The 24,410-nt window shown below is 38.3% G+C and overlaps 1 non-coding gene across 1 annotated transcript; it reads right to left on the bottom strand.

The window, feature by feature from the left end:
* Positions 1-8,060: 8,060 nt before the first annotated feature.
* On the bottom strand, positions 8,061-8,167 carry LOC127077529 (small nucleolar RNA R71). The gene has a single exon (XR_007787327.1). It is a non-coding gene; the product is annotated as a small nucleolar RNA R71 (small nucleolar RNA).
* Positions 8,168-24,410: the final 16,243 nt, after the last annotated feature.

Here is a 24,410-nt window from a genome sequence, read left to right as displayed (position 1 = left end):
TCAAGTGTAAGTCTATTGATTGGCATCTGGTTTCCATGTTTTCTTTGCTTTGTGAGGCTAGTGTAAGTCCATTGATTGGCATCTGGTTTCCATGTTTTCTTTGCTTTGTGAGGCTAGTGTAAGTCCATTGATTGGCATCTGGTTTCCATGTTTTCTTTGCTTTGTGAGGCGAATGTATGTCCATTGATTGGCATCTGGTATCCATCTTTGTTTTGTGAGTCTAGTGTAGATCCATTGATTGGCATCTGGTTTCCTTTTGTTTTGGCTATCTCTGATACACGTTTTACTTGCTTACTGCTTGGGGTTGCCTTATTCCAAAGGAACTTACTTGGATCATTTCTATGATCTTGAGAAAGCAATCTTGCCTGTGGCTTTGTCCCTTAACCTTAACCCTCACCCTTTTGTGATTAACTTTGAACCTTGTTTTCATCTTTAACCAAAACTAGAAAACTTTTGTGCAAACATTTTTCACTTGTTTTCAAAACTAGAAACGTAGGCCTTAAGCCTCTGATTTTCAAATTTCATTTTTCACAATACTTCTTCTGAATTGAATTTAATGTCACTTTGACCATCCTTGTGAATACTCATAATTGGTTAATTCAACCCACTCAATTGCTTTTGTGGCCCTTGTCCACTTCCTAATCAAATTTTCATGCATTAGCCATAGATCTGAGTTATCTTAGTAGTTGATGTGAATCTCACCTTTTGTCCTTAGTGATTGAATTGTAAGACTTCCCTGCTTATTATAGGGTTAACCCCTCACTAGCACGTTGAAGCTATTCTCATATGGTGGACTTGTGGTTGTTCAGGTTGAGTTTTCTCCCTTTGATAACGAAAGACCTTAAGGCTTTTGTTTAAAATCAATCCACTCACTTTTTGGAAATCTTTTAGCCGAACTACGGCGTTTTGTTCCTTATCTTTCATGAAAAGGTACGTAGGCAATGGGTTCATCCATTCAAACACAAAAATAATAAAAATTGTATATTCTTTTCTCATCCCTTCAATCATGTTTGCACAAAAATATTTCATAAACAGATAATAATACAACAAGTTGTGAAGAGAGGTTCCCTAGGAGTACCTAGGATGTTGTGGGTGCCTAACACCTTCCCACAACATAATTACCCCCTTACCCAGATCTCTGACCTTTTATTAGTTTTCTTTGTGTAAAACTTCTTAAGGTTTTGTTCGCTTTCTAGCCATTCCTTTGGATAAATAGAAGTGCGGTGGCGACTCTATCTTTGTATGCTTTGCTTTTGATTTAGTCAATAAATCATAAAGTGAGGAATACACCGCTACAGAAAAGTGGCGACTTTGTTGGGGAAAAATTTTTCCTAGTGGGTTTGCCTACTTTTCACACTTTGTTGTATTATATTTGTTTATGTGACATATTTTTGTGCAATTTGGGATTACTGTATTGATTGTAATGTTTGAATTGCTTGATATATCAAATGCTTGCATTGCTTTGGTGATCTCTGTGAGATGAGTTCTATACCCGAACGAGTGCACCCTATGATAGGAGAATGGCATAGTCTCGTTGACTTGTGTGGAGTTATTCCTTAGCAAGTTGACTTGCGAGTCCATTCACTTGGTGGAGGTCATGTTGGATTAATGATGTCACACAAGTCATTTGTGGTTAGGCATTATTCTTTCAATGTGTGCCTTAGAAGCCAAGGACCTTAGTTTACCAAGCCCATCTTGGCCTATTTTTTTAGGACGTAGTGCGGAGGTCGTTCAAATGTCAGATTTGATGCGATTGTTACGCGATACTACACTCATAAGAGTCTCTCTTGAGAATATTTTTAGAATACGAGTATTCGTTCCTCCGATAATATTCGAAAGATGGGATGATGACTATGGGAACCTCTGGTAGAACATGTTCGGCAGGTTTAAACCATAGTACACTCCCTTTGGGTGGTTCTTAACCGAGACTCCATGCTCGTGACTCACAACAAACCCGTGATTCATGGTTGAGTCGTTCAGACATCCTTAATATCAATGGAACTTGGGTGTTGATAAGGTGTAAACCATAATCCACCAAAATGGATGATTGATATTAAGGATGATTGAGCCGGTTCATGTATCGTTAATATCAATGGAACTTGGGTGTTGATAAGGTGTAAACCATAATCCACCAAAATGGATGATTGATATTAAGGATGCTATGAGCTTTTCCATGACCTTTGTCTGGTGTGCTTTGCTTGATCCTTGAGTGTGATTATTGCATTCATGCATTCATGCATTCATGCATTCATCTGCATTCATGTCATCAGAAAAATCAGAAAATTTTCAAGGAACTTAAAGGGTTTATTTGCAAAATTTTCAGACATGGAAAGACAAAAAAGGCATACAAAGAAGTACAACTTTAGACAACCCAATCTGAAAGAGTTAAGGAATCTGACATCCTATGTATTAGATCCCTTGGGTTTCAAAGCTCGTTATGGGAAGCTTTTGCCTCTTCTGACTACTCAGGTTGATGAAGGGTTGATGGGTACTTTGGTGCAGTTCTATGATCCTCTGTATCACTGCTTCTCTTTTCCGGACTTTCAGCTATTGCCTACCCTTGAGGAGTATGCTCATCTTGTGGGTATTCCTATTCTGGACCAGGTGCCGTTCAATGGCTTAGAGGGTATTCCTATTCTGGACCAGGACCCTTTTGTGATTAACTTTGAACCTTGTTTTCATCTTTAACCAAAACTAGAAAACTTTTGTGCAAACATTTTTCACTTGTTTTCAAAACTAGAAACGTAGGCCTTAAGCCTCTGATTTTCAAATTTCATTTTTCACAATACTTCTTCTGAATTGAATTTAATGTCACTTTGACCATCCTTGTGAATACTCATAATTGGTTAATTCAACCCACTCAATTGCTTTTGTGGCCCTTGTCCACTTCCTAATCAAATTTTCATGCATTAGCCATAGATCTGAGTTATCTTAGTGGTTTATGTGAATCTCACCTTTTGTCCTTAGTGATTGAATTGTAAGACTTCCCTGCTTATTATACGGTTAACCCCTCACTAGCACGTTGAAGCTATTCTCATATGGTGGACTTGTGGTTGTTCAGGTTGAGTTTTCTCCCTTTGATAACGAAAGACCTTAAGGCTTTTGTTTAAAATCAATCCACTCACTTTTTGGAAATCTTTTAGCCGAACTACGGCGTTTTGTTCCTTATCTTTCATGAAAAGGTACGTAGGCAATGGGTTCATCCATTCAAACACAAAAATAATAAAAATTGTATATTCTTTTCTCATCCCTTCAATCATGTTTGCACAAAAATATTTCATAAACAGATAATAATACAACAAGTTGTGAAGAGAGGTTCCCTAGGAGTACCTAGGATGTTGTGGGTGCCTAACACCTTCCCACAACATAATTACCCCCTTACCCAGATCTCTGACCTTTTATTAGTTTTCTTTGTGTAAAACTTCTTAGGCTTTTGTTCGCTTTCTAGCCATTCCTTTGGATAAATAGAAGTGCGGTGGCGACTCTATCTTTGTATGCTTTGCTTTTGATTTAGTCAATAAATCATAAAGTGACGAATACACCGCTACAGAAAAGTGGCGACTTTGTTGGGGAAAAATTTTTCCTAGTGGGTTTGCCTACTTTTCACACTTTGTTGTATTATATTTGTTTATGTGACATATTTTTGTGCAATTTGGGATTACTGTATTGATTGTAATGTTTGAATTGCTTGATATATCAAATGCTTGCATTGCTTTGGTGATCTCTGTGAGATGAGTTCTATACCCGAACGAGTGCACCCTATGATAAGAGAATGGCATAGTCTCGTTGACTTGTGTGGAGTTATTCCTTAGCAAGTTGACTTACGAGTCCATTCACTTGGTGGAGGTCATGTTGGATTAATGATGTCACACAAGTCATTTGTGGTTAGACATTATTCTTTCAATGTGTGCCTTAGAAGCCAAGGACCTTAGTTTACCAAGCCCATCTTGGCCTATTTTTTTAGGACGTAGTGCGGAGGTCGTTCAAATGTCAGATTTGATGCGATTGTTACGCGATACTACACTCATAAGAGTCTCTCTTGAGAATATTTTTAGAATACGAGTATTCGTTCCTCCGATAATATTCGAAAGATGGGATGATGACTATGGGAACCTCTGGTAGAACATGTTCGGCAGGTTTAAACCATAGTACACTCCCTTTGGGTGGTTCTTAACCGAGACTCCATGCTCGTGACTCACAACAAACCCGTGATTCATGGTTGAGTCGTTCAGACATCCTTAATATCAATGGAACTTGGGTGTTGATAAGGTGTAAACCATAATCCACCAAAATGGATGATTGATATTAAGGATGATTGAGCCGGTTCATGTATCGTTAATATCAATGGAACTTGGGTGTTGATAAGGTGTAAACCATAATCCACCAAAATGGATGATTGATATTAAGGATGCTATGAGCTTTTCCATGACCTTTGTCTGGTGTGCTTTGCTTGATCCTTGAGTGTGATTATTGCATTCATGCATTCATGCATTCATCTGCATTCATGTCATCAGAAAAATCAGAAAATTTTCAAGGAACTTAAAGGGTTTATTTGCAAAATTTTCAGACATGGAAAGACAAAAAAGGCATACAAAGAAGTACAACTTTAGACAACCCGATCTGAAAGAGTTAAGGAATCTGACATCCTATGTATTAGATCCCTTGGGTTTCAAAGCTCGTTATGGGAAGCTTTTGCCTCTTTTGACTACTCAGATTGATGAAGGGTTGATGGGTACTTTGGTGCAGTTCTATGATCCTCTGTATCACTGCTTCTCTTTTCCGGACTTTCAGCTATTGCCTACCCTTGAGGAGTATGCTCATCTTGTGGGTATTCCTATTCTGGACCAGGTGCCGTTCAATGGCTTAGAGGGTATTCCTATTCTGGACCAGGACCCTTTTGTGATTAACTTTGAACCTTGTTTTCATCTTTAACCAAAACTAGAAAACTTTTGTGCAAACATTTTTCACTTGTTTTCAAAACTAGAAACGTAGGCCTTAAGCCTCTGATTTTCAAATTTCATTTTTCACAATACTTCTTCTGAATTGAATTTAATGTCAATTTGACCATCCTTGTGAATACTCATAATTGGTTAATTCAACCCACTCAATTGCTTTTGTGGCCCTTGTCCACTTCCTAATCAAATTTTCATGCATTAGCCATAGATCTGAGTTATCTTAGTGGTTGATGTGAATCTCACCTTTTGTCCTTAGTGATTGAATTGTAAGACTTCCCTGCTTATTATAGGGTTAACCCCTCACTAGCACGTTGAAGCTATTCTCATATGGTGGACTTGTGGTTGTTCCGGTTGAGTTTTCTCCCTTTGATAACGAAAGACCTTAAGGCTTTTGTTTAAAATCAATCCACTCACTTTTTGGAAATCTTTTAGCCGAACTACGGCGTTTTGTTCCTTATCTTTCATGAAAAGGTACGTAGGCAATGGGTTCATCCATTCAAACACAAAAATAATAAAAATTGTATATTCTTTTCTCACCCCTTCAATCATGTTTGCACAAAAATATTTCATAAACAGATAATAATACAACAAGTTATGAAGAGAGGTTCCCTAGGAGTACCTAGGATGTTGTGGGTGCCTAACACCTTCCCACAACATAATTACCCCCTTACCCAGATCTCTGACCTTTTATTAGTTTTCTTTGTGTAAAACTTCTTAGGCTTTTGTTCGCTTTCTAGCCATTCCTTTGGATAAATAGAAGTGCGGTGGCGACTCTATCTTTGTATGCTTTGCTTTTGATTTAGTCAATAAATCATAAAGTGACGAATACACCGCTACAGAAAAGTGGCGACTTTGTTGGGGAAAATTTTTTCCTAGTGGGTTTGCCTACTTTTCACACTTTGTTGTATTATATTTGTTTATGTGACATATTTTTGTGCAATTTGGGATTACTGTATTGATTGTAATGTTTGAATTGCTTGATATATCAAATGCTTGCATTGCTTTGGTGATCTCTGTGAGATGAGTTCTATACCCGAACGAGTGCACCCTATGATAGGAGAATGGCATAGTCTCGTTGACTTGTGTGGAGTTATTCCTTAGCAAGTTGACTTGCGAGTCCATTCACTTGGTGGAGGTCATGTTGGATTAATGATGTCACACAAGTCATTTGTGGTTAGGCATTATTCTTTCAATGTGTGCCTTAGAAGCCAAGGACCTTAGTTTACCAAGCCCATCTTGGCCTATTTTTTTAGGACGTAGTGCGGAGGTCGTTCAAATGTCAGATTTGATGCGATTGTTACGCGATACTACACTCATAAGAGTCTCTCTTGAGAATATTTTTAGAATACGAGTATTCGTTCCTCCGATAATATTCGAAAGATGGGATGATGACTATGGGAACCTCTGGTAGAACATGTTCGGCAGGTTTAAACCATAGTACACTCCCTTTGGGTGGTTCTTAACCGAGACTCCATGCTCGTGACTCACAACAAACCCGTGATTCATGGTTGAGTCGTTCAGACATCCTTAATATCAATGGAACTTGGGTGTTGATAAGGTGTAAACCATAATCCACCAAAATGGATGATTGATATTAAGGATGATTGAGCCGGTTCATGTATCGTTAATATCAATGGAACTTGGGTGTTGATAAGGTGTAAACCATAATCCACCAAAATGGATGATTGATATTAAGGATGCTATGAGCTTTTCCATGACCTTTGTCTGGTGTGCTTTGCTTGATCCTTGAGTGTGATTATTGCATTCATGCATTCATGCATTCATGCATTCATCTGCATTCATGTCATCAGAAAAATCAGAAAATTTTCAAGGAACTTAAAGGGTTTATTTGCAAAATTTTCAGACATGGAAAGACAAAAAAGGCATACAAAGAAGTACAACTTTAGACAACCCAATCTGAAAGAGTTAAGGAATCTGACATCCTATGTATTAGATCCCTTGGGTTTCAAAGCTCGTTATGGGAAGCTTTTGCCTCTTCTGACTACTCAGGTTGATGAAGGGTTGATGGGTACTTTGGTGCAGTTCTATGATCCTCTGTATCACTGCTTCTCTTTTCCGGACTTTCAGCTATTGCCTACCCTTGAGAAGTATGCTCATCTTGTGGGTATTCCTATTCTGGACCAGGTGCCGTTCATTGGCTTAGAGGGTATTCCTATTTTGGACCAGGACCCTTTTGTGATTAACTTTGAACCTTGTTTTCATCTTTATCCAAAAGCAGAAAACTTTTGTGCAAACATTTTACACTTGTTTTCAAAACTAGAAACCTAGGCCTTAAGCCTCTGATTTTCAAATTTCATTTTTCACAATACTTCTTCTGAATTGAATTTAATGTCACTTTGACCATCCTTGTGAATACTCATAATTGGTTAATTCAACCCACTCAATTGCTTTTGTGGCCCTTGTCCACTTCCTAATCAAATTTTCATGCATTAGCCATAGATCTGAGTTATCTTAGTGGTTGATGTGAATCTCACCTTTTGTCCTTAGTGATTGAATTGTAAGACTTCCTTGCTTATTATAGGGTTAACCCCTCACTAGCACGTTGAAGCTATTCTCATATGGTGGACTTGTGGTTGTTCAGGTTGAGTTTTCTCCCTTTGATAACGAAAGACCTTAAGGCTTTTGTTTAAAATCAATCCACTCACTTTTTGGAAATCTTTTAGCCGAACTACGGCGTTTTGTTCCTTATCTTTCATGAAAAGGTACGTAGGCAATGGGTTCATCCATTCAAACACAAAAATAATAAAAATTGTATATTCTTTTCTCATCCCTTCAATCATGTTTGCACAAAAATATTTCATAAACAGATAATAATACAACAAGTTGTGAAGAGAGGCTCCCTAGGAGTACCTAGGATGTTGTGGGTGCCTAACACCTTCCCACAACATAATTACCCCCTTACCCAGATCTCTGACCTTTTATTAGTTTTCTTTGTGTAAAACTTCTTAGGCTTTTGTTCGCTTTCTAGCCATTCCTTTGGATAAATAGAAGTGCGGTGGCGACTCTATCTTTGTATGCTTTGCTTTTGATTTAGTCAATAAATCATAATGTGACGAATACACCGCTACACCATGTAAGACCACCGTTCTTCGAAACCACATAACCAGATTTACCCAGAACCAAGGAGAATCGCTGTTCGAAGCTTGGGAGAGATATAAAGAGCTGTTAATAGCATGCCCACATGATGGTTTAAAAAATTGGTTAATCATTCAGACCTTCTATAATATACTTAACTATAACACTAAGATGACCATCGACGCTGCCGCAGGCGGTGCACTGATGAACAAACCTTATCCTGAAGCTAGTGCCCTCATCGAAGATATGGCTCAAAACCATCAATCACGGGGAGCCGAACGAGCGACCATTGAGAAGAAGGAAGCCCAAGGAGGAGTACATGAGTTAAGCTCTATAGACATGATGCAAGCTAAAATGGACGCGTTGGCCCTCAAGGTCGAGCATATATGCATAAACCCGAATACTGCAGCTGTAGTTTCATCGTATTGTGAGATATGTGGAACCAAAGGACACCAATCTGCAGAATGCAGTCTCTTAAACGAAACCAACTCTGAGCAAGTGAACTACGCCCAAGGGAACCCATATTCGAATACCTATAACCCTGGATGGAGGAATCACCCGAACTTCTCCTATAAGAACAATAACCCTGTCCAAAATAATGCACCTCCGAGACAAACAGGTTACCAAGCCCTAAGACCAAATCAACCTATGCAACCTGTCCCACCAAAGCCGAGCTTTGAGAAAATTATGGAAAATTTTATCACTGCTCAAACCCAACAAAACAAAGAGTTCATGAACCAGAACATTCACGTTAACGAACTGATTACCCAGGTAGGAACCAAGGTTGACCAAATAGTTACTCATACTAAGATGCTTGAAACCCAGATCTCTCAGATAGCTTTAAACTAAGCCCCCCAGACTACGCCTGGAGGACAGTTCCCTGGACAACCTCAACAGAATCCGAGAGGACAAGCCAATGCCATTACCCTACGAAGTGGGAACGCTTATGATGAGCCATTTAACCCAAGATTGAGTGAACCCAAAACTTCTAAGGAATATACCGAACCCACAGACGAAGTAAAGGAACCAGAGGAATCTGAAAAACAGGAAGGTCAAGAAAAAGGAGAAGAACCTAAAGACAAAACTTATGTACCACCCCCGCCATACAAACCACCGATACCATATCCGCAAAGACTCAAACAAACCCAGATCAATAACCAATATCAGAAATTCATTAAGGTTATAGAAAAACTTCACGTAGAAATCCATTTCACAGAAGCCATCACCCAAATACCTTCTTATGCAAAGTTTCTCAAAGACATCCTTACCAACAAACGTAGACTCGACGATCCGAAGCCCTTGGAATGCAATTCTATTTCCGAGAATAAGTTAGCCAAAAAAGATAAAGATCCTGGAAATTTCTCCATTCCTTGTCTTTTGGGAAGTCATGTCATCGAAAAAGCTTTTCTAAACTTAGGAGCTAGTGTGAGCCTAATGCCCTTAGCAGTTTGTGAGAGGTTAAACTTAGGAGAATTACAGCCTACTAAGATGTCACTTCAATTAGCCGATAGATCTGTCAAGTATCCAATAGGCATATTAGAAGATGTCCCTGTTAGGATAGGTCAGTTATTTATCCCTACTGATTTTGTTGTCATGGACATCAAAGAGGACAATGATATACCAATCCTTCTAGGTAGACCGTTCTTATCAACTGCAGGAGCCATAATAGATGTCAAGAGAGGAAAGTTGAACTTTAAGGTGTGTGACGAGAAGATATAATTTATACTTTCAAATTTTTTTATGGAACCTGTGATGGGAGACGCATGTTGTGCCACAGATATCATTGATGAATGCGTTAGGGAAATAGAACAAGAAGAAATCATAAAAACAATTAAGTTGCCATCAACTCTCATACTGGAAGATGATAACTTTAGGAAGCCCTACATCGATGATAACCTTTACGAATGTTTATCCCTTACCCTAGATCCTATGCCATTCCCTATGAAACCAACCTTAGAACTTAAGGAACTGCCTAAGAACCTGAGATATGAGTTCCTCATTGAAGAGATGAATTATCCAGTTATAGTCAGTGCTACCTTGAGCTAAGAGGAAACATACCAACTCCTAGATGTTTTACGAAGATATCCCTCAACCTTAGGATATAATATCTCTGATCTGAAAGGTATAAGCCCATCCGAATGCATGCATCGGATTTTGCTCGAAGAAGATTCAAAGCCCTCTAGAGAATATCAGAGAAGAACAAACCCTATAATGAGTGATGTTGTTAAAAAAGAAGTTCTTAAGTTACTTGAGGCAGGTATAATCTATCAGATCACGGATAGTAAGTGCGTGAGCCCTGTGCATGTAGTACCTAAAAAGGGAGGCATCACAGTAGTGCAAAACGATAAAGGCGAACATGTAGCAAAACGGATAGAAGGAGGATGGAGGATGTGCATAGACTACAGAAAGTTAAATAAAGCAACCATGAAGGATCATTTCCCTTTACCATTTATAGACCAGATGTTGGAGCGTCTAGCTAGACACTCTTACTTCTGCTATCTAGATGGATACTCTGGATTCTTCCAAATACCTATCCACCCTGAAAATCAAGAAAAAACTACCTTTACATGCCCTTATGGAACTTTTGCCTACAGACGAATGCCATTCGATCTCTGTAACGCCCCAACTACTTTCCAACGCTACATGATGTCAATCTTTGCAGATTACCTAGATAGTATCATGGAAGTATTTATGGATGATTTCTCGGTTTGCGGGTTTGATTTCCATAATTGTCTTGCTAACCTTGAGAAAATCCTGGAAAGATGCATGGAGGCGAACCTCGTGCTAAATTGGGAAAAATGTCATTTCATGGTCACCGAAGGGATTGTTTTAGGATATATAGTTTCCGAAAAAGGTATTGAGGTAGATAGAGCTAAGATAGAAGTCATAGAGAACCTAAAACCTCCCAAAACTATCAGAGAAGTCCGAAGTTTCCTTGGACATGTTGGATTCTACCGACGTTTTATCAAGGACTTCTCTAAAATAACTAAACCTTTAACTGGCCTTTTAATGAAAGATGCTGAATTCATTTTTGATGGAAAATATAATGAAGCATTTAATCTTTTAAAACAAGCGTTGATTTCGGCACCTATTATGCAACCCCCTGATTGGTCAGAACCTTTTGAGATAATGTGCGACGCTAGTGATTATGCCGTTGGAGCCGTTCTAGGACAAAGGAAAGATAAAAAATGACATGTGATTTATCATGCCAGTAGAACCCTAGACGCTGCCCAACTTAACTACGCAACAACTGAAAAGGAACTACTAGCTGTAGTTTTTGCTATAGACAAATTTAGATCTTATCTAGTAGGAGCCAAAATTATAGTTTCACCGATCATGCTGCCATTCGTTATCTATTAAGTAAAATAGATGCCAAGCCCAGGCTACTCCGATGGATTCTGTTACTACAAGAGTTTGATTTAGATATCAGAGATAAAAAAGGCACTGAAAATGTAGTAGCTGATCACCTTTCTAGGCTAGAACACCTAAAACTAGACTCCGTACCCATAAATGATGATTTTGCCTATGATAGACTGATAGCTAAACTAGAATCCATTGAAGACGATAGCCTAGGCCCTCATGAGCACTTCCAAAAATCCTTAGTTGTAAGTAACGTACCATGGTATGCAGACTTTGTTAATTACCTAGCTGTTGATATCATACCTCCTGATCTTGACTACCACCGGAAGAAGAAGTTCTTTGACGATGTGAGAAACTTTTATTGGGACGAATCGCTCCTTTTCAAAAGGGGTAAAGATGGCATTTTTCGCCGTTGCGTTCTAGAAGAGGAGGTAAAAAGTATAATTGAGCATTGTCACTCTGCACCATATGGTGGACATGCGAGCACCTCTAAGACATACGCCAAGATTCTTCAAGCTGACCTATTCTGGCCTACCATGTGGGGCGATGTCCATGCTTACATTGTCAAATGTGATAGATGCCAACACACGGGAAATATTTCAAGACGTGACGAAATGCCTCTAAGAAACATTCAAGAAGTATAACTCTTCTACGTTTGGGGTATAGATTTCATGGGACCTTTCCCACCATCTTTAGGAAACAAGTATATCTTAGTAGCTATGGACTACGTGTCTCAGTGGATTGAAGCTATAGCTGCACCCGCAAACGACACTAGAGTTGTGATCAAGTTATTTAAAAACTACATATTCCCCAGATTTGGAACACCCCGTTTAGTCATAAGTGATGGAGGATCGCACTTCATATCGAGAATATTTGATAAACGTTTAAGCAAATATGGAGTTAGGCATAGAGTAGCAACACCATACCACCCACAGACTAGTGGCCAAGTAGAAGTATCCAAGAAGGAGATAAAACAAATTCTAGAAAAAACTGTTTCAATATCTAGAAGAGACTGGTCTCAGAAGCTCCAAGAAGCGTTATGGGCCTACATATCCACTTTCAAAACCCCTATAGGAACAACTCCCTACCAACTAGTCTATGGAAAATCCTGTCATTTACCTTTTGAATTAGAGCATAAGGCCTATTGGGCCATTAAAATTTGAATTTGGATTACCTGACCGCTGGTGAAAACGTATCCTTGACATCCACAAACTGGAAGAACTCAGGCAATCTGCCTACGAGAATGCCAAAATATACAAAGAGAGAACAAAAGCTTGGCATGACAAAAGAATTGTGAAAAAAGATTTCAATATAGGCGACCATGTTCTCCTGTTCAACTCCAGGTTACGACTTTTCCCTGGGAAGCTGCGTTCAAGATGGACTGGCCCTTTCAAAGTATCTAAGATTCTGAGATCCGAAGCTGTAGAAATCAAGAACGAAACCTGTAGTCCATTCATTGTGAATGGGCAAATACTGAAGCTCTACGAAGGAGGAGACATTCCAACAGACTACTCCAGCCACACTCTGATAGATACACCGATTCCTACGACAGGTGTATAAATTCCGATCGTCAAGCTAATGACGTTAAACAAGCGCTGCTTGGGAGGCAACCCACAATTTTCTTATCTTGTTTTACTTTTTTGCATTTATTTACTTTATTTTATTTTTAATCATATTTTCGTCAGGACTAAATATCATTTGCAATGTTTGTGTTTTCAGGATCCTTTTCCCAAACCTTTGCAGGATGCAGAACTTTGATGACATGCACGTAGCTTTCAGAGATGACGCCCAGAGGGAGCGTTACATAGCTCTCTACTAGCGCCCTATGGAAACTACACGCTATCCAGACCAGGATTGCATGGAAGCCTTAGGCGTTGAGCCAAGCATCAGATTCTTGTACCACCAACTCCAATGGGATGAATTCGCTAATGACCTGAGCAACACCTACAGGAACTTGACCTTGGAGTTCCTCAGCTCGTTTGATTATGACCCTTACTCCAGACCAGATGGACATGTTATTTTCAGGATATTCGGGATTGAGTACTCTTTCTTTCAGAAGGAGTTCGGTGACTTATTAGGTTTTCAGACTACCCCCGACGCTATCCCTGAGACGCCGATGGGATACTTTTTGGGTAAGGAAATGGAGAAATTCTGGAGCGATATCTCTGGTGGAGGGAGTCAGGATCCTTCCACTCAGTTGTCCCAGGCTATCCACAACCCTGCTATGAGGTATTTCCAGATGATACTGGCACACTCTTTTCTTTGAAGACCAGATGCTGAGACTCTGCTGAGTGAGGAGGAGATACTTTTGTTATTTTGTGCATCCCAGTCACGCCCTGTGGCATGTGGGAACTTTCTGCTGTGTGGCCTTAGCAGTGTTTCCAGATCATCCGAAGGAGTTATTCATGTAGGAGGAATTGTCACGCAGATTGCCATTGCCTTAGGTTCTGGAAGCTGCTCCATCTCAAGACTTTTTGTGGCTATACTACTATTGATATTGATTTTTGGTTGACCAGAGGATTGATGAGGAGATCCTCCTTCAATCCCAGATAGTTCAGATTATTGATTGATAGCGAGACGATACACTACTTTACACTGCCAGATCCGATGATGACCAGTGTTCATGACTCAGCTAACTGGAGTTATCCTTTGGAGGGTCATGGAGAGACTGTTGAGGAGCCTAGATCCCCTTCTGTTGCTGAGTATACTCCTACACCGCCTTCACCCAGAATTACTGTGCTCTCTAATAATTTATCTTTGCAGACCCCAGATATCCGCACGCAGATTGCCGAGTGTCGCAGAGAGATTACCGAGCTTAGGCAGGAGGTGGCTGACCTTACCTTACAGATGGCGGTATCTGATCTTACACATGCTACTGAGGTTGATTGTTTGTACCAAGAGATCGTATAGCTTCGTCAGGAGATAACTGTACTTCGTGGATCCAGTCAGGCAGAGGAGCCCCCTGCTGTTTGAGTTCACCGTCTCGTTTATTTTTTCTCATTTATGCTTATATTATTTTTCGCATTTCCCTGAATTATTCTATATTATTGCATTCGGTATATTTTCTAATTATGTTAGCACTTTGATATTTTCATATCTATATATATATATATATATATATATATATATATATATATATATATATATATATATATATATATATATTATGTGTGCTTATTTCATTTTTTATTCATATTATAATATAATAGCATTTGTTTAATGTTTAAATTTTATTTTTATAAATTGTGCAAACCTTATTTCATTAGGAAAAACAATGAAAATGCTATCCGGACCCCCACACCAAAAAGAACATGGAGAAGCCCATACCAAATGAGTCAAAATCCAGCCCAGCTGAAATTACTCAGGTGGCGCCCGCCATAGCGTCTGATAAAGCTCCGGGCAGATTCACATATTTCACCATTTTTAACCTTTTCAACCTCCAAAACCCATTTTTTCCTCTCCCAAAAACTCCCTTGAACCCGATAAAAGCTCATACATTTCTCATCTTCCCACCATACAAGTTACCTTTCCAACTTCCATTTTAATTTTCATCCATCAATTTCCATAAAAATCTCACCTTTTTATACAAACCCATCTTCATCTTCTTCATCACATTCCAAGAGAAAAACAATGGAGTTCAACGGATTTATTCTTCGCGACGGGAAGCCTGGAGATAGGTAGAGAAGGATTATCAAAAGGTTACAAAATCGGGAAATTCTCCCGACGAGGTACGTAGATGATAACTGTCTTTATACTTTGGGTATCTACCATAATGTTTCTCATTTGTTAGATATTTTAGGCTTACACACTATCTTTTCAAACAGAGAACCTACCTTTGAGCGATTGGCAATCGAGTTTTTAAGTTCTTTAATTTATATTGTCAGTCCTAACACTGCTAGTACAGTTGGTACTGTTCGATTTCGAATGTTTGCTGTTGAGTATGAGTTTAGTACCGACGAACTAGCAGGTCTGTTAGGAATTCCTCATGGGGAAGGTGCTATTTGTGAGGCCCATTTGGATTCAGATTGGTCAGTCGAGGTGTTTTCCTTCTGACAGAGATTATTTAATACTTCAATAAATTCTTTTGAAGGAATTCTTCCCTCGACCATCCATAACCCGACCATCAGAGTTTTTAGATATCTGTTGGCAAGTACTATTTTTGGCCGGGAGAATCCAAACAAGGTTAATGCTCGGGAGCTTCTATTTTTACAAGGAAGCCTCACAAATAGGAGAATTATTTCGGTCCCATTTATGATTACTCATATGGCTTTAACTCTTAATAAAGCGGGACCCATTGTTTTTGGAGGACTCATTACGTCTATTGCTCGGGCTCTTAACCTGAAGAATGAGATAGCTACTTTAGATCCCTTAGCTCCTCGCACAATCAACCTTAAATTTCTGAGAGATATGAAATTGTGCCGAGTGAGAAAAGAGGGAGGTTATGTGCTTATGATTCATGGTATAGCTATCCCATCTGTTGTCTTACCGTGCACTAGACGTACTGTCGTACGTAATGAAAGGAATTGAACCTATGTTTTAGATGCTCCACCTGTTTTGGGTCCACTTCCTCCTAATATTCTTGATGAGGAGGGACACAACACTGATGAAGAGTTTGATCAGAGAGAAATCTCCCGCACCTCATGTGTCCCCCCATCACCCTTCACCACCACACACCGCACCATCTTCTTCTTTAGCAGGTTCTGCTCCCAGATTCTATATTACAGAAGAGATGTGGCGCGAACACATGGCTAGAGGACAAAGGCGTGATGACCTACTCTCTACCATTCAGCAACAACTGGCGGACAACATGAGCTTCATGCAAGAATCATAGCGGAGGTCAGATCGATCCTATGAAACTATTGCACAGACCCTGCTCGTGATCACAAACGAGCAATCCCGTCAGCAGCACTACCACCGTCAGCATTCTGTGCTGATAGAGGCCACTCATGGTTCCATTTTAAGCAACCTTCGAGAGGTGAGGACTTCTCAGGATGCCTTACAGGCCAAGATGGATCAGAGAGACTGTCGTCGCAGCCGATCCCGTCGTCCACCTCAGGATGGCGAAGGAACCAGTGGTCAACAGTAGTGTGACAGGTTACTCTCCCCTTATCTTATTTCGAAACATTGGGGACAATGTTCGGTTTAAGTGTGGGAGGAGATTTTATCGCTTTCTACTTTTCCTTTGTTGTTTTTTAGATTGTTTATTTTTATTACTTTTTAGTTGTTTACTTTGTTTTATTTTGCTTTTTAGAGTGTTTTAGATAATTCATGTGTCTGACGAGTCACCAGTATAGTATATCTTTAGTACATTCTAATCTCCCCATTCCTTTAGCCCTTATCTTTAGTACATTCTAATCTCCCCATTCGAGTTAGGATGTGGTGACTTGGGAGAACTTTTTGAAACATCAGTATAGTTTTAGCACCATAGACTTCATGAATATAGGAATCACTCCCGAAACCCCATATACCATGGCCTTAATCATCATTTCAGTATAGTCCTCAGTAGTTTATTCTAGCAGTCAGCTCCGACCTACGCATCCTCTACGCAGGGGACCGATGAACATAAGTGAATGATCCAGTGAAATAAATAAAAGAAAAAAAGGCAACTCCGGTATAGGTGACTCTCACAAAGTCATTTAAACCAAAAAGTTATAAAAATTTGCTGCAAAAGGAAAAGAAAAAGAAAAACTCACCCGCTGTTAGTTGGTTCAGAGGTATCTAGCGCTGAACTCGGTAGGGAAGATTACGATCCGATCCCCCACAACTGCATTTGGGTCAAATAAAAGGGTTTATGTAACACCCCGATAAAAATAAGATAATTATTTAATTTAAGTTAATATTATATTTATTAATTTAATTAAATAATTGGAATTATTGGATTAATATTATTGGATTATTATTATTATTGGAATAAAATAATTTGGAGTTGGTATATAAGTTGGAATAAGTAAAAAGAGTCTCATTTTTTGGTAAAGAGGGTTTTCACGTGAAAAACAGAGAAGCGGCTGAAAAGTGAAAAGTGGAGAAAGGGCAAAGAGGCAGAGCAAGAGGAAGAAGGTTGGAAAAGAGAAGAGCTTGAAGCTAAAGGATCGCCGGATTAACTCAGGTAAGGGGGGGTTATCGTCGTTTAATGGGTATTATGGGTTAACATGTAATGGGTAGTGATAAACCGTTGAATTGACCCTAATTGGAATGTTGAATGCTGAAAAATTGTGTTGGATAAGTTGTGTTAAAGCTGTAATTGGATCTGTAATTGGATGGGTAGTGATTTTCCGAAAGTGTAGCTTTTTACGGAATTGGAATCGGAGGTCCGGAAGTCCTCCAACGGCGGAAAATGCGGAGAATTCTGCATTCTGCTTCGTGTTAGCGCAGAACAGCTTTCTGTCTTGCGTTAACCGGTTAACCCAGGGTGTTAACCGGTTAACACTGTTAGGAATTGTGAAGTATTGCTGTTTTGCTTGCGTTAACCGGTTAACCCAGGGCGTTAACCGGTTAACACTGTTGTGATTTGTGAAAATTGCTGTTCTGTTTGCGTTAACCGGTTAACCCAGGGCGTTAACCGGTTAACACTGTTGAGTTTTGCCAGAAAGCGTGTTCTGTGTTGCGTTAACCGGTTAACCCAGGGCGTTAACCGGTTAACACTGTTGGGAAAGTGAAAAAATTAATATTTGAATAATGTGTACCTAATTGGTGTTTGGCCTATATTGGCGTATGATGTAATAGGGATCATTTCCCGCTGTTTTGAGCAGTATAGGTATTAGTAGAGTGTGCTAATACTGTTATTAATTATTTGACATGATGTGATGTTTTGATAAATGTGTTGATGATGTATGAAAATATGCATAATGTTGTGAATGTATATATTATGCATGTATTTGTGAATGGACTGTTTTATGGCTTATAGTGTTGATAATGTTGCATTGCTAGGTGAATTAGCATGCATATTGTGGCCTTTATGGTGGTAGCTAATTCCCATGGTGAGGAATTAGTGATGTTGGTCATTTTGGACTGTTGTTGATGTTTGCATGCTAGGTGATTAGCGTGCATAGCATGGCCCTTGGGGTGGTAGCTAATTCCCATGGTGAGGAATTAGTCATGTGAGTCACTAGGTCTCAAATGAGTGGGACTAGTGGGCTTGGTAGCCGTACCTGGATTTGGTCGGTGAAGTTGAACTATATGTTCACGAATAGTCGGTACCGCATGCATGGAGTCTCATTGCATAATGTATGTATGGCGTATAATATGAATGGATGTATTCAAATATTATACGTGTGTTTGTGTTGGCATTGAGCATGAGTATGAATTGTGTTGGTGTTGAGTATGATATTTGAGTTGATGTGCCGCTACTGAATGTGTGATATGATTAGGGTGATTAATGTGTTAAATTACTTAGCATTACATGATATTTTATAATGCTTATTATATCGATTGAGGAACTCACCCTTACAACTATTTTTCAGGTAACGAGCAGTGATTGAGTAGAAGCTAGTGCTTGGAGTCTAGTGTAGTTTCTTTAGTGAGTCATGCTCTGATAGATGTAACATCGGGACGGGATGTTTTACCTTGTTGAATAATTCTACATGTAATGTGTTACATGTTTTGAATGATCGATTTGATCTCTATCCGCTGCGTATTATGCAAATGTTTTATTTGATAAATAAATGAGCATGACAAGCTACTTTGATGAATGGTGTGAAGTTGTTTGTGTGACACCCTTAACTGCATAATTACTCTGATTTATATATGTTGTTTTAATTAAATATTTGGGGTATTTTAGAAGGGTGTTACAGTTTACACAGATTTATGTGCCAGAAACCCCATGTTTAAGATCAGAATCACTAACCGGTCACTCTACTATGAAGCATGTACGGATAACGGGCTTAATGTGACTGCGCCTGAATGAAAAAGACCCAAGAATAGATGAAGAGGTAGGCCTAAGTATTGTGGGATAATATCGGTTGGTTAATATAGGAATGGAGTTTATGTTCGTGTCTGCGGATAAGTGTCATCACGATACCCTTAGTTCACTCAGTTAGTACCTATCACTGCATCCCGACTTGAACTTAGAAGCCTTTCTAGCCCGAATCACTCGTTGACGCCGGTTTTTCTTCTTTGAGCTTTTAAGTGTTCTGCTTGAGGACAAGCAAGGGTTTAAGTATGGGAGAATTTGATGACATTGAAATTCACCGTATTTTCGACTCCGATTTCGCATGAATTTTAGTTGTTTTATTGTTATTTTGTTATGTTATTACTATGTTTTTCTTTGTTTTCAGGTTTTCAGTCTAATCAGAGCCCCGATCGAGAAAAGGAGTGAAAATGAGCTAAAAAGCCTAAAAATCAGCATTTTGCACTTGTGGCTCCCACTGTGGGTGGCGCCATGGGTCCAACCATGACGTGTCATAGTTAAACTTCTCCTCAACAGCCACATCTCCCACTATCTCCATTTTGGCGCCACAATTTAGTCCTATGGCGGGCGCCATGGTGTTGTGGCGGGCGCCACAAGAACAAAGAAGTTTCCCTCCCAAATTCAAACTTAGGGGCATCTTTGTCATTTCCATTATTTTTCCTTGCTTATAAATAGAGACTTGATTTCATTTATTTCTTGATCCAAACTTAGATCAAAACTTAGTCACAACTAGGCATATATTCAGTACTGTAAAAGTGGTAATCGCTTCACATCGGAGTGTTGCCACACTGTGTAATCGAGTTTGGAGCACTTTGGAAGGAAGTTAATCCTGCCTCCATTTTCATTTCTGTTATGCACTTTATTCAACCCTCCGATTGGAGCAGGTTTTATTGCTTTACCTTTGTCTACTTTACTTTCCCACACTCGCACTTTACTTTATTTATTTCTCACACTGTCTTTACTTTGTTTACTTTCCCGCACTGCCTTTACTTCGTTTATTTCTCGCACTCGCACTACTTTTATTTATTTTCCGTACTCGCACTACTTTATTTTATTTCTCGCACTCGCACTACTTTGTTTATTTCCCGCACTCGCACTACTTTGTTTATTTTCCACACTCGCACTACTTTATTTACTTTCCGCACTCGCACTACTTTTATTTAAATAAAAATGCACCTTTACTTTACCATGTCTAGCTAAACCTATAAAGGTTAGAATGTAAGGATCGTAATTGAACCGATAACCCACACAATTGTTCGTAGAAGCACTTAAGGGCTATTTTGACTTTCAACTTAAGTTTTCCCGCACTTAATTTCTGTTGGGTAAGATCGAAAGCCGTCCAACGTATTTTTTAACTTAGTTGTTTTTAACTATTTCAAATACAGCGAAAGCGCTTTGTTTAGTTCATTAGGAGTTTTTAACTTAAAAAGAAAAGTGATTTTAAAACTATTTTCGGACGCGTTTAAAAGTTTAGAGTCTGGTTCGTGAGAACCTCTTTTGGTTAAGAAATCCAGGTCAAAATACTTTTCAACTTAGTCAAGATACTATATTTCTTAAAAATAGGTTTACTACTCTAACGCAACGCGCACCTTTTTATAAGTGACAATAAGAGGGTTTGATTAGGGAGTATAATTCAGTTCTGAATACGCGAAAGCGACAGTTCCCGTTAAATTGGTTTTTTTCAAAGTAGGAAACACTGCCCATAAGTAATTCTATTAGCTAGTACTTGGATTATTAATTGATTATGTAAATTACATTCGAACCTGTCTTTATTAATTGAATTTTATTTAATACTTATTTTTCATTGTGCACTCTTAAAACCCCTATTTCGATTACCTTAGATAAACACCGTAACAATAGATAACGATAGATTGACACTTGGTCTTTGTGGATTCGAAAATCTTTTATATTACTCTGACACGTTCGTATACTTACGAAAAGCACGCATCAGACTACAACATTCCTCAACAATCATTCATCTGAGTCATCCCCACAAGCATCTTTGAAACCCTGCTTCAATAACTTGTCAGTCATTGACTAGGCTTGCATGCCATGATCCTTAAGCAATAGAGAATGATGAGAGGGGATCTTCCATACACTTTTCTAGAATATCTTAGGGTACAGGACAAGTGACCCAATTGCTCATAGTATTTGCCTCTATTCATAGGCTTTAGTGCAATTCTAGTTAGTTCAATGTCAAGTCTCCCCTTGGCATATGTAGCTCCTATCTCCAGATCTTATTGGTTTTGACACCATTTGCAATCATTTCTTTGAGGTTTGACACCTTTATGTTTATTCCCTAGCTTGAAACATTTATGGTTATTCCCTTTTTCCTTGCCACATCAGTCCATGTGCCTTGGTAAGACCATTGTCATGTGAGTCTTTGGATTTGATAAGTTACTTGTTGGTTTAAACACTATTTATAATCACTTCTTTAAGGTTTGACACTTTTATGTTTATTCCTTGGGTTGAAACCTTTATGGTTATTCCCTCTTCCTTACCATATCAGTCCTAGTGCCTTGGTAAGGTCCCTGTAATGTGAGACCCAATTTTTTACAGGCTTTTGCTTCCCCTTTTACCATGTCAGTCCTAGTGCTTTAGTAATACCCTTTTCATGTGAGTCTCCGGCTGACAAGTTCCTGCTTTTCTTCCTTACCATGTTAGACCTAGTGATTTGGTAAGACCCTTGTCATGTGAGTATCAGACTTTGACAAGTTTCATTTCTGTTGGTTTAAACACCATTGCAATTCCTTTTATTTTTGAACACACCCATATGATTAACCCCCATGTTTTCTTTTGGTTTAAACACCACAACCCTCAATGTTATCTCTTTCTCAGTCTTTGTCCTCTGAGCTATGGAGCTCTCACTTTCTCATTGCACTATGAGAATACGTAGGCACGAGGATACGAATCTTTAGCGAGCACTTTTATTTCTTTTCCCTTTTCTATCTTTAGTTCTCCGAAATATGAGACTCTAACTTTCTCATTGCACCTAGAGAATACGTAGGCATGAGGTCCCAAATCCTCCTCGAGCACTCTTCTTCTAACCCTTTTTTCTGTTTTCCAGGTGTCACAGTGAGAATCAGATATCAAACTATTGCATTAACTTGAATCACAAAACATTGATTGTTCACTAACGAACTTTAATTTATCCAAGGGAAAGGGAAAAGATCGAATAAAACCCTAATTAAGCAATGTAAAAACAATACGAAAAGATCTAAGGTTCGGGGGCTGGTTATACTAAGGGAAGGTATTAACATCATAAGTATCTATAGTATCCTATAGGAACCTTTTGAAAGTATTTATGTTATGTTATTATTTGTTTGCTATTGTTTGGAAATGTTTTATTGGGAATGACCTAAATATTTTATTAAGTTTTCTCGCCAAAACTTCGCGGTCATGTCCCTATGTATCCTTATAAGGATGGAATCAGAGAAACTGTAGTTCACCTAACTAAGGGTGAAAGAAAACTTGATTGTGATGAAGGTTCCAAAGGGGGAAGTAAGTGTTCAAAACAAACACACTTACAAGAGTTACAAACTCTTACTTAAATCTAAGTTGAAAGTGAAAATGACTCTAACAAGGTCAAATGGGAACTAGGGATTGCTAAACTACCTATGATATTAAGTCAATAAATATTTATTCCCCTTGGATTTGGCCAAAAATATAAACAAAATATAAGTAGGATGTTCAAGCATGACATCCACAAATATAAGCAAATGATAAAGAAAGATGTCCAAGCATGACATAAAAGGTAAACAAATGGTAAAGAAAGATGTTCAAGCATTACATCCACAAAGATAAGCAAATGAAGAAGAATTTCAAGCATGACATCAACAAAGATAAGCACATGATAAAGAAGATGTTTAAGCATGACATCAACAAAGGTAAACAAATGGTAAAGAAGATGTTCAAGCATGACATCCACAAAGATAAGCAAATGAAGAAGATGTTCAAGCATGACATCAACAAATATAAGCACATGATAAAGAAGATGTTCAAGCATGACATCAATAAAGATAAACAAATGGTAAAGAAGATGTTCAAGCATTACATCAACAAGGACAAACAAGGATGAAGAAGATGTTCAAGCATGACATCCATAAAGCTAAACACATGATAAAGAAAATGTTAAAGCATGACATCTACAAAGATAAGCAAATGAAGAAGATTTACATACATGACATCAATACAAAGATATGGAAGCATGATCATAACAACATCAAGCATGGTTTGTAAACACATATGTAAAACACGTGAACATGAACAAAGATATGACAACATCAATCAAAGATGTATAAACTTAACATGAATATGAATTACATGGATATATCATCATGAAGAAACAAAGATGAATGGCATAACAATACATGAACATGTATATAGATGTCATAATAAGTATGAATGAACATGTATATGCATGAAGTAAGACATGGTTTAGACATAACATCAACTTAATCATGAAAACAAGTTAATATATTCAAGACATGCATGTTAAGGTTCAATATGATCACAATCAAATGTTTAACATCATACAAAAGGTTTGAACATGTAAGAATACAAGTCATACAAAGACATGTTATCACAAGTTTAACGCATTTTCAAACACATAAACAAAGACAGACACAAGGGCACACATGCACACAAAGATTTAACAAGACATGAAATAATTACATGTGAATCATGGATCAATGGCAAAGTAAACACACAAAAGTTCATGGTATAATAACAAAGTTCAAAGCACATAAACATTTAAACATACATTAAAGTAAGTTAAAATTAGGTCAAAACCGAGAGGCGCATATTAAAAACATCAAATAAAGTTCATATATGATACACAACATTCATACAAGTCATGGTAATAAAAAAGAAGTTAAAGTATCAACCAAAGAAGGTCATTTGAAACCCTAAAACAATCCTAAAAAGATACCAACTTTGGACAAGCATAAGTATATGAAAAACAAATCATTTCTGGAGTTTATTTTCACCATCATAAAATAGGCAAAATTACAAGCACATAGCAAAAAGAGTGGCTCAAAAAGGCTTAGGGATCATCAAGTTATGAGCTTTTGAAGTTATGAATAAAAAAACAA

This window comes from Lathyrus oleraceus, chromosome 4, assembly GCF_024323335.1.
Source record: "Lathyrus oleraceus cultivar Zhongwan6 chromosome 4, CAAS_Psat_ZW6_1.0, whole genome shotgun sequence".
NCBI lineage: Eukaryota > Viridiplantae > Streptophyta > Magnoliopsida > Fabales > Fabaceae > Lathyrus > Lathyrus oleraceus.
The sequence above is the reverse complement of the archived record's forward strand: the minus strand, read 5'-3'. Positions and strand labels throughout refer to the sequence as shown.